At 53.7% G+C, this 10,740-nt stretch overlaps 1 protein-coding gene across 1 annotated transcript in view; it reads right to left on the minus strand.

Annotated features, from left to right (window-relative positions):
* Window positions 1-9,064, minus strand: part of LOC141264817 (uncharacterized) — a 184,493-nt gene extending 175,429 nt beyond the window's left edge. Inside the window, exon 1 of the mRNA XM_073677161.1 lies at window positions 8,973-9,064. The gene's annotated coding sequence lies outside the window, so the exon portion shown is untranslated. The remainder of the gene's footprint in view (window positions 1-8,972) is intronic.
* Between the last annotated feature and the right edge of the window lie 1,676 nt (window positions 9,065-10,740).

A 10,740-nucleotide genomic window follows, 5' to 3' on the forward strand; every position in this document is an offset into this window, starting at 1 on the left:
CCATACTCAATACTAATAGGCTCTATACTTTTTACAGGTATCCATAGGCTCTGGATCCCTTAGAAGCTCCATTACCCTCGCTGGTCCTTCATACCTCAGCTACAGCACAGTGCACCTTATCCTTTTAATCCATACTTTTATTCCTTAATTTTAAATATATCTAATTAATAAACAGCTATAAAATATACCCACACTCTCTTTATTTCCTGGCCTCAGTGGACCAGCGCGGTGCTTACCCAATATAATATCTGCCGGACCCGCCTGCACCTGCCGTGCCAAGCAGCATATCAGCCGGACCCGTCGGCACTTGCCATGCCAGTCTGCATATCAGCCTGCCAGTATATCAGTCATGCCTGCAGGTAGCTGCCTACCTGTGTGTCTGTCGTGCCAGTCACTATGCCAGCCATGCCAGCTAGTACTTCCCAAGTCTACCATTCCTGGCAGTCCCTGCCTCCTGTCCCTTGGGGGTCAGCTGCCATATGCCCGAGGCAGGGCCGGACTGGCCATCTGGCAGTTCTGGCATTTGCCAGAGGGGCCACCCTCTCCTGTGGGCCACTCACTCTGCTGAAGCCCCTTTAATGTGCTTTTAGGGCAGGAGCAGGAGAAGACGGTGCGGCCTGAAAGTGTCTTCTCATGTGAGCAGCAGCAGCAGCGAGACCTGTCTGGTCCCAGCAGTGAGACAGGCGTCGGCAGTAAGGAGGAGGGGCAGAGGTGGTCAGGTCTCCCGATCCTGCTCTGGGCATGGCTGATTTACATACCTCACTAGGAGATACAAATCTCCAGCACAGCTGCTGTCTATAGCCCCCAGCCAATGAAATCAAGCAGGGGAGCTGAAGAAACCAATGAGAGGTGGTGAGCGGTGCCAGTGCTGTGAGGAGAACAAGACCATGGAAGATTCTAGCACTGAGCTCTTCCCATAGCAGCTCCAGCCTCCCCCCCTCCCTCATCTGCTTTAATGTCACCGGCAGTCGAGACGGGTGAGGGAGGGTCAGGGCTGGAGGATGCAGGGCCGAGAGCGGGACGGGGAGGGCCGAGAGCGGGACGGGGAGGGCCAAGAGCAGGACGGGAGGGCCCAGAGCGGGACGGGAGGGCCGAGAGCGGGACGGGGAGGGCCGAGAGCGGGACGGGGAGGGCCGAGAGCAGGACGGGAGGGCCCAGAGCGGGACGGGAGGGCCGAGAGCGGGACGGGAGGGCCGAGAGCGGGACGGGGAGGGCCGAGAGCGGGACGGGGAGGGCCGAGAGCGGGACGGGAGGGCCGAGAGTGGGACGGGAGGGCCGAGAGCGGGACGGGGAGGGACGGGAGGGCTCAGGCCTCTGTGCACAACCACCACCCTAGCAACTGCCCTGAAATCCCGGGTTCCTAGGATGTAATATCGTATGATGAAGAAATCCAGCTGCCTGCAGAGTGAGTGAGTATATATGTGTGTGTGACGACTGTAACGCAGTCGCATATGAGTGTGTGTGAGGTACGGCGCTGCTATGGAGGACTCTGACTCCGATATGTTACCAAATGAGCTACTTTTTTTTATAACTTGCAATAAATGACAGTATTTCTCTTCTAAACAAGATATCGGCCACAACAGCCAACAATCACAAATACAACGTATACCGCCTGAGAGATCCCAAGTGTCAGCTTCACAGTATGGAGAAGGACAGGGCCGGCGTCAGCTTCACAGTATGGAGAAGGACAGGGCCGGCGTCAGCTTCACAGTATGGAGAAGGACAGGGCCGGCGTCAGCTTCACAGTATGGAGAAGGACAGGGCCGGCGTCAGCTTCACAGTATGGAGAAGGACAGGGCCGGCGTCAGCTTCACAGTATGGTGAAGGACAGGGCCGGCGTCAGCTTCACAGTATGGAGAAGGACAGGGCCGGCGTCAGCTTCACAGTATGGAGAAGGACAGGGCCGGCGTCAGCTTCACAGTATGGAGAAGGACAGTGCCGGCGTCAGCTTCACAGTATGGAGAAGGACAGGGCCGGCGTCAGCTTCACAGTATGGAGAAGGACAGTGCCGGCGTCAGCTTCACAGTATGGAGAAGGACAGGGCCGGCGTCAGCTTCACAGTATGGAGAAGGACAGGGCCGGCGTCAGCTTCACAGTATGGAGAAGGACAGGGCCGGCGTCAGCTTCACAGTATAGTGAAGGACAGGGCCGGCGTCAGCTTCACAGTATGGAGAAGGACAGTGCCGGCGTCAGCTTCACAGTATGGAGAAGGACAGGGCCGGCGTCAGCTTCACAGTATGGAGAAGGACAGGGCCGGCGTCAGCTTCACAGTATGGAGAAGGACAGGGCCGGCGTCAGCTTCACAGTATAGTGAAGGACAGGGCCGGCGTCAGCTTCACAGTATGGTGAAGGACTGCCCCAGGCTACACCACTCCCAACCGTATCCATTACAGGGCCTACCCGTAGCTCTACCGTGACCGTGACACGGGCTCCTCTCAGGAATACAATCTTACACCCGCCTCCCGCCTTAATTACAATAGATTCCGGGTACCCTGTTTTCCCCTTGATAGATATATATATAATCAAAAAATAGGAAACAGCACAAAAATTATGTTTTTGGTGCAGAAAAAGCCCCCAGGTACATACCAGTCCTTTAGATATCCATGCAAAAATGGAGGCAGCACACAGAGTAGAATAAAGTGATAAGGTTTAATGGCCCATATGGCAACGTTTCGGTCCAAAATTGTGGACCTTTCTCAAGCATAGGTAAGGTGCAAGTGCAGAGTATTTAAGGCGATCTAATTACAATAGTAATCAGCAGCAATTACATGAAAAGTGCAGAATATATGGCGCGCCCCCTGGGCCATGTTCAAGGGATACCCGGAGCCGGATCTGTATGGGGGTAGTAGTCCTTGTGGCGGTGACCTGGTCCGTGCCCAGGGTGTCAAACTAAGCGGCAGTCTATGGCAGTAGATGTTAATTTGATGTGTCGACTACGCCACCCGTTGAGTGCGGCTTTGAAGCCGCCGCTGCAGAGCAGTCCACTGAGGCCGGTGGTATATGTGCAGCAGTGATGGTATAACCCCCAACGGGAGGGGTATGGCCTCAGGGCAGCAGGTGTAGATGGTGGGGGTTGTGATGATGCAGGAAGGAGAGGCAGAGTCAGGAGATGCAGTTTCAGGGTTTTTACTCACTGATGTTGCTTTAGTCACTCTGGCCTTGAGTGACCACCCGAGCCGTGCTGCGTCCACCAGGTCCTGGACTCGGCCAACCCCCAGGCAATTCCGGAGCGTGGTCCTGAGCTCCTTTCTGACTCTCCCTTCCTCTGGCCGTTCCCACCAGGGATCCACTTTTGGCCGGCTCCCTCGGGTCTCTTGGTGGTCAAGCCTCCTCTGGGCTCCCTGACCCTATACTTGGTGTGCCTTTCTAGTGGATTTGGTGAGGGTCGCGGCAGATCCTGACCACGACCTCCGGTTCCTGGCTAAGGTTTGTTTTGGTCTCTGCCAGCTTGGGATCCGGTACCCGTGTCCGCCAACCCTTCACCCTTCTGTCCTTATTCTGGGATCTTGGGGTTCTCTTCTTGTTTCCTCTCTGGGTCCTTCTTACTCCTCTCTCTCTCTCTCTCAGCAGGCTCTGTTCTGGAGCTGGGCCCAGCCGGAGCCACAGCTCCCTGTCAGCCCTTCTGGCTGAGCTCCTCTGCTCTGCTTCTCCTCAGGCTCTCTGACCCTGATCTCAGATGGTGCCCACCTTATATACTCCCTCTATGTGTGAGCCCAGGTGACCAGCACCCAATGAGCTCCTAGCTTTACCCAGACTACTCCCACTATCTGCCCCTACACTACTGGGATGTTCCACCCCCCTCCCACTCCAGCCAGGGACAGACGCTGTCGTACCTGCACATATACTGGTGGGAGTACCGTTGTTCTGTCCCCCGGAAATGGGATGTATGTAGTGCATGCAGCCTACTAAGCTCAATTCCACACTCCATCCTTACCCGGGAGTGGAATACCACACCTCTGGGTCGAGGTGCAATACCCCTGTAGCAGCCGAGTCCTCAGGGTGCTACATATGACGCGCCCCCTGGGCCAGTGTTGTTTGGGGGATACCCGGAGCCGGATCAGATGGGGGTTGTAGTCTCCGAGTGGCGGTGACCCGGTCCGTGCCCAGGGTGTCAAACTCCGTGTGTGGCAGTCTTTACAGATGTTGTTAGTGTTCTTAGTGTCGACTACGCCACCCGTTGATTTGCGGTCAATACGGCCGCCGCTGCAGCAGGGTCCGCTGAGGCTGGTGGTGTGTGTGCAGCTTCTGTGATAGTATAACCCCCAACGGGAGGGGTATAGCCTCAGGGGGTCAGGTGTAGAGGATGGTGGTAGTGGTGGTGCAGTGTGGATGGTAAGAAGACTCAGAGTCGGGCTGTGCAGTTCAGGGTTTTTACTTACTGCTGTTCTGTTGGTCACTCTGGCCTTGAGTGACCGCCCGAGCCGCGCTGCGTCCACCAGGTCCTGGACTCGGCCAACCCCCAAGCAATTCTGGAGCGTGGTCCTGAGCTCCCTTTCTGACTGTCCTCTCTACTGGCCTTCCCCACCAGGGGTCCACTCATGTCCGGCTCGCTCGGGTCTCCTATTGGGTGCACCTCTTCGGGGTTCCCTGACCCTATACCTGGTGTGCCTTCCTTGTGGACTTGGTGAGGGGCTGCTCCACATGTAATGTCGCAGCCTCCGGTTCTTAGTTGAGGGTTGTTTCTTTCCTCCACTAATTTGGGATCCGGTTCCCTTGCGTGCCAACCCTTCACCCTTCTGGTCTAATTCTAGGTTCTTGGGGTTCCTTCTTCTCCCCCTCTGGGTCCTTCTCTTCTCCTCTCTCTCTTCTCTCTGCAGGCGCTCCTGGACCCCTCTCAGGACTGACTGACTCTCTACAGAAGACTGACCCTGATCTAAGATGGTTCCCACCTTATATACTCCATGTGTGAGCTCAGGTGACCAGCACCCAATGAGCTCCTAGCCTTACCCAGACTGCTTCCCCTATCTGCCCCTACACTACTGGGATGTTCCACCCCCCTCCCACTCCAGCCAGGGACAGACACTGTCGTACCTGCACATATACCTAGTGGGAGTACCATCGGTCTGTCCCTCGGAAATGGGATGTATGTAGTGTATGCAGCTAACTGAGCTCAGTTCCACACTCCATCCTTACCCGGGAGTGGAATATCACACCTCTGGCTTGAGGTGCAATACCCCTGTAGCAGCCGAATCCTCAGGGTGCTACATTCCCCCCTGGTAAATCACAGCACGTCCTCGGGCTGTAAGAGACTAAAACATCCATAAACATACAAATTTTCATAATAACATAAACATATAAAACATTATATATATATCATCAGCATAAACTTTTTCTTGTTCCTCCGGCCACGGTGCGACTTGTGACCGGGTAAAGTGCCACAGTCTCTGGTAGAAAAACACGGCTTTCCTATAAAACCAGTAGGGGGCGCCTTAAAAAGCGCAACTATATACAAGGGGAATATGGCCGCTCTCAGTCCTCGGCCAATGGGGAAGAGGAATGGCTGTTCACAGTCCTCAGCCTGTTGGGGGATAGGGACACACGGGTACGGTTCACTCTTGTCCCAACGGGGACATATTTAAAGCAGCAACAGTTCACTGTACCCCGACGGGTAACTATTTACAGTCTCTTTACCGTACTTTAATGACGGCGTCCTCCTGCTCCTTCTTTGTCTTCAGACCCGTCCGGGTCCTCTTGCTCCTCCTCACACCTCAGCTCTTCCTCTGTCAGCCGGTGTACATGAAGGGCATAGGGTCCTTTGGCACATTGGTGCCGGGTAAAGGTGACCTCATCACCCAGGTAAAGGTCACGACCTCTGTGTCCCTCCGGTAGGTGGGACTCGACATCTCTTCTGGTCACGAAGACGTCGCCGGGGGTGTGATGATCTCTGATGAAGCCCCAACCGTGCTGCAGTTGGAATTTAATTACAGTCCCGGTGGCACGGGGACCGTGGGCTGCACGGGGGTTCCGTCGGGTCCGGCTCTTCTGTTCTGCACTCCTCACTTGCAGCCGCTCCTCGCGGACCCGCCTCTCTCGTCGTTCCCGGTCGAAAACCTCTAATTGCTGCCGGCAGCACTCTGCTCGCTGGGCTGCGGCCGCCCGGGTCTCTTGAGTGAACCCGATGAGGTCTCCTCCAGTGGGGTCCCACGCAAACTGCGCTTCCTCCAACGAGAGTGGGGTGATCTTGGCGGGCGCCGGAGCCGGGATCAGGGGCTCATCCAGGGGTCTTTCTTTCCGGAGTCGGGGATGGTAGTACTCCGGTGACCACTCAAAGGGCTGCCCATCCGGGCAAATATGCTGGGCTAACAAGTCTTCACCCAGGTGCGGCACTGTGGAGGTTGAGGGCGCGGTGGTGGTAGCGGCGCCCGGGTTCACCAGGCCTTGCGACCAGGCCTGGGGCACCCTGAAGGTGAAGGGCACTGTGAAGACGGCGGCGCCCGGGTGTACTTGACTTTGCGACCAGGCCGGTGGCTCGGCAGAGGGCACTGTTGGTACTGCGGCGCCCGGAGGTACTAGACCTTGCGACCAGGCCGATGGTATTTCCTGCTTCGCCGCGCTCAGAGTTGAGGCGCGTGACGTCACAGGGGTCGCGGCCGCGGCTTCTGCTTGAGGCCTAGTCTGGCACGGTGACGATGCAGTGACGGGCACGGCAGGGGGAATTTCGGGCTCTGCGACGGGGAGCTGGGACAGGTACACGGTTTCTCGGCTCGGGGTAGAGACGTCCCCTTTACCTGCCTCCGTCCGTTCAGCTCCCTTCTCGGCGCCGTCTCCTGCCTTCATTCCTCCTGCGCCATCCTCAGAGGCGGTCTGTCTCCTCGTCTCGGGTGGCGTGCTCCGCTGACGGGTTCCGGTCTGCTGGGCCATCTCACGGCTCCACTCTGTCAGTGTTTCTTGCTGCACCTGGGCCATCCTCCGTGCGAGGCCCTCCAGCGCGGTCTGTGCACACTCCCGGTCTCGGGGGAGCTGTGCTAGGATCTCCACTAAGCCTAGTGGGGTTGTTGCTTGCAGCAGGCTCCTGACCACTGGGTCGGTGCTGCCTGTCTCTCCCTCCATCTCCGGGTACGCTCTCTCTGGACTCCTCTCCAGACTTCTTGTCTCCGGGTGCGCTCCCTCTGGACTCCTCCAGGCTGCACCCATCTTCGCTCCTTTGTTCTGTCTCCGCCCACATTGAGGGTGGTCCCGGGGCAACTTAGTGATTGTCAGTTCCAGGGGCAGTTCTCTCACGCTGATGGACACTTCCAGCATCACAGTCTCTGTTGGTGGGCGCGGTTTCCGCTTTTGGCGCCATTCTTCGACCTGGCCCACGATGGGAGGTGGCCTTTTGCCACCCTCTGGCACGCCCATAATGGCGTCCGCTCTTCCAAGGCGGGAAATCTTTGGAAATGGCGGGAATCGTCTCCCAGTGGCGGGAAACTCCATGGATGGCGGGAAAAAGCTGCAAATGGCGGACAACCGGTGGGAAACGACCTGTGATGGGGTCCGTTGGCGGGGACCCTCCGGAACCGGCGGGAGACTTCTTTTTGAGGTAACGGTGAACTTTTCTTCAGGCACGCAGTACCCGGTTGTTGCGGGCACGTTATCCTGCCGACTACGCCAAAGTTGACGCGCCCCCTGGGCCAGTGTTGTTTGGGGGATACCCGGAGCCGGATCAGATGGGGGTTGTAGTCTCCGAGTGGCGGTGACCCGGTCCGTGCCCAGGGTGTCAAACTCCGTGTGTGGCAGTCTTTACAGATGTTGTTAGTGTTCTTAGTGTCGACTACGCCACCCGTTGATTTGCGGTCAATACGGCCGCCGCTGCAGCAGGGTCCGCTGAGGCTGGTGGTGTGTGTGCAGCTTCTGTGATAGTATAACCCCCAACGGGAGGGGTATAGCCTCAGGGGGTCAGGTGTAGAGGATGGTGGTAGTGGTGGTGCAGTGTGGATGGTAAGAAGACTCAGAGTCGGGCTGTGCAGTTCAGGGTTTTTACTTACTGCTGTTCTGTTGGTCACTCTGGCCTTGAGTGACCGCCCGAGCCGCGCTGCGTCCACCAGGTCCTGGACTCGGCCAACCCCCAAGCAATTCTGGAGCGTGGTCCTGAGCTCCCTTTCTGACTGTCCTCTCTACTGGCCTTCCCCACCAGGGGTCCACTCATGTCCGGCTCCCTCGGGTCTCCTATTGGGTGCACCTCTTCGGGGTTCCCTGACCCTATACCTGGTGTGCCTTCCTTGTGGACTTGGTGAGGGGCTGCTCCACATGTAATGTCGCAGCCTCCGGTTCTTAGTTGAGGGTTGTTTCTTTCCTCCACTAATTTGGGATCCAGTTCCCTTGCGTGCCAACCCTTCACCCTTCTGGTCTAATTCTGGGTTCTTGGGGTTCCTTCTTCTCCCCCTCTGGGTCATTCTCTTCTCCTCTCTCTCTTCTCTCTGCAGGCGCTCCTGGACCCCTCTCAGGACTGACTGACTCTCTACAGAAGACTGACCCTGATCTAAGATGGTTCCCACCTTATATACTCCCTCTATGTGTGAGCTCAGGTGATCAGCACCCAATGAGCTCCTAGCCTTACCCAGACTGCTCCCCCTATCTGCCCCTACACTACTGGGATGTTCCACCCCCCTCCCACTCCAGCCAGGGACAGACACTGTCGTACCTGCACATATACCTAGTGGGAGTACCATCGGTCTGTCCCTCGGAAATGGGATGTATGTAGTGTATGCAGCTAACTGAGCTCAGTTCCACACTCCATCCTTACCCGGGAGTGGAATATCACACCTCTGGCTTGAGGTGCAATACCCCTGTAGCAGCCGAATCCTCAGGGTGCTACACATATACATAATCTTTCAGACAAATAATATTACAAGACATGATGGTGCATAATCAGTGTAAAGTGACATAGTGCAAAAAAACAATGTAGACAGGCTGATAGCCATAACACTGATATCAATACATAACTGATCATATGCAGCAGCTGTGTATACAAATAGGAGAACATGGCTCACCCCAATTTGCATTTGCATATAGCGCCAAAATCTCGGCGTTCCTGCAGCTAATACCACGCATGTCAGAGCAGGAGGTAAGGACTTCTGCATCTGTGCACTAGAAGACCAGGTATATCGGCGCCATCTTGGAAAAGGGCATATCGCCCACAACATCTGTCACATGGTGATCACATGATCGCACCGTAGAGCATCATGGGCGTCACATGATCTAGAGGCACAACGCAGTATAAAGAGCACTGCCCACCATATTGGAGAAGGGAAACTTGCCTAATTTTCATATAATATCAGAGATATTACAAATAGAAGGACCGTATCCAAATAATAATAAATAAAGCATTAAAGGAAATATCCTGTGGTTAAAAATAAGCCATAGACCCAAGTAGCATGAGAACGCCCCCCATATGCTGGAGCAAGCAACCCAGAGGCTAAAGGTATAGGGGAGATATGAACCTGTGAGGAACACATCTCTACCCTAGCACCATAGAAGGGTTATCATGTCATAAATAGAGCTGTACAATCATATTGGATCACGGGCTCCAAGGTAAGAGCATATAATGAAAGCCACGTTCCTAATCCAACATAGCGCAATATCAATAAAAGGTTTATATATGATATATAATTCATAACACATTACGATCTCAATAATATATATATGGGGATGAGTCAAGTCCTCCATTGTCCTACAGCATCAGCAGATCTAAAGAATCAAAGAAAAAAGAATATAAAAATGAATAAAAACACCTATGATTGATACCATGTACGACAAACAAATGCACAAAGGAGAGAAAATCCGGCAAGCGATCATATGAAATTAACGGGGGCATTTTAAACTCTTTAATTTCCGGCAAACATCTATTGAGCATAGGCCAATGTTTTTTAACAATATTCGCCACACATTTCCTCTGTTCACAAAAGGTGGTAACCAATGGGATTGTCTCCAAAGTAGTATCTCCACTGGATTTTTTATCCAACAGGGTAGAACGATCTATTTTTTCAACCTTATCCCTCCATTTATTCAAAAGTTTTTTGGGGTACCTCCTCTCTCTAAATCTGTCAACCATAGAGTCCAAAGTAGTCCCAAGTCTACCTTCATTGCTAACAATTCTCCTAACTCTTAAGAACTGACTATATGGTAAGGATTCCACCATTTTACGTGGGTGATGGCTATCATATCGTAATAAATTATTCTTATCCGTCGGTTTAACGAACAATTCCGTACTTAATTTATGATTCTCATACTTAAACAGAACATCCAAAAATTGTATCTCTGTATCTGAGCTCAAAAGTGTAAACTTAATATCACTATCCAGGTTATTCAAAAAAACATGGAATTCCACCAATTCCTCCATAGATCCAGACCAAAGGAGGAGGACATCATCTATGTATCTCCACCACCCCCGAACATGTTTGAAGTGGTGGGACACATAGATAAGGTCCTCCTCCATGACCATCATGGTCAAATTAGCATATGCGGGAGCCATGCTGGCCCCCATGGCAGTCCCTCTACGTTGTAGATAATATTTATCACCAAAGAGGAAATTATTATTTTTCAATACTAGCTCCATCAGACACATGATAAAGTCACTTTCCCTTGGTGTATAATCACTCTCACCCAGTTTCTTACTCACTGCCGCAAGTCCCACTTCATGATTAATTGACGTGTACAATGAGGCCACGTCAAAGGAAGCCAAAATTATTTTACTTTCAATTGCAACCAAATTTAATTTCCTTAAAAAATCTGTAGTGTCTAACACAAAAGATGTTGCTT

The sequence above is a fragment of the Phyllobates terribilis genome, unplaced genomic scaffold (genome assembly GCF_046119375.1).
Source record: "Phyllobates terribilis strain yellow unplaced genomic scaffold, ASM4611937v1 Scaffold_4__5_contigs__length_816908805, whole genome shotgun sequence".
NCBI classification, from domain to species: Eukaryota; Metazoa; Chordata; class Amphibia; order Anura; family Dendrobatidae; genus Phyllobates; species Phyllobates terribilis.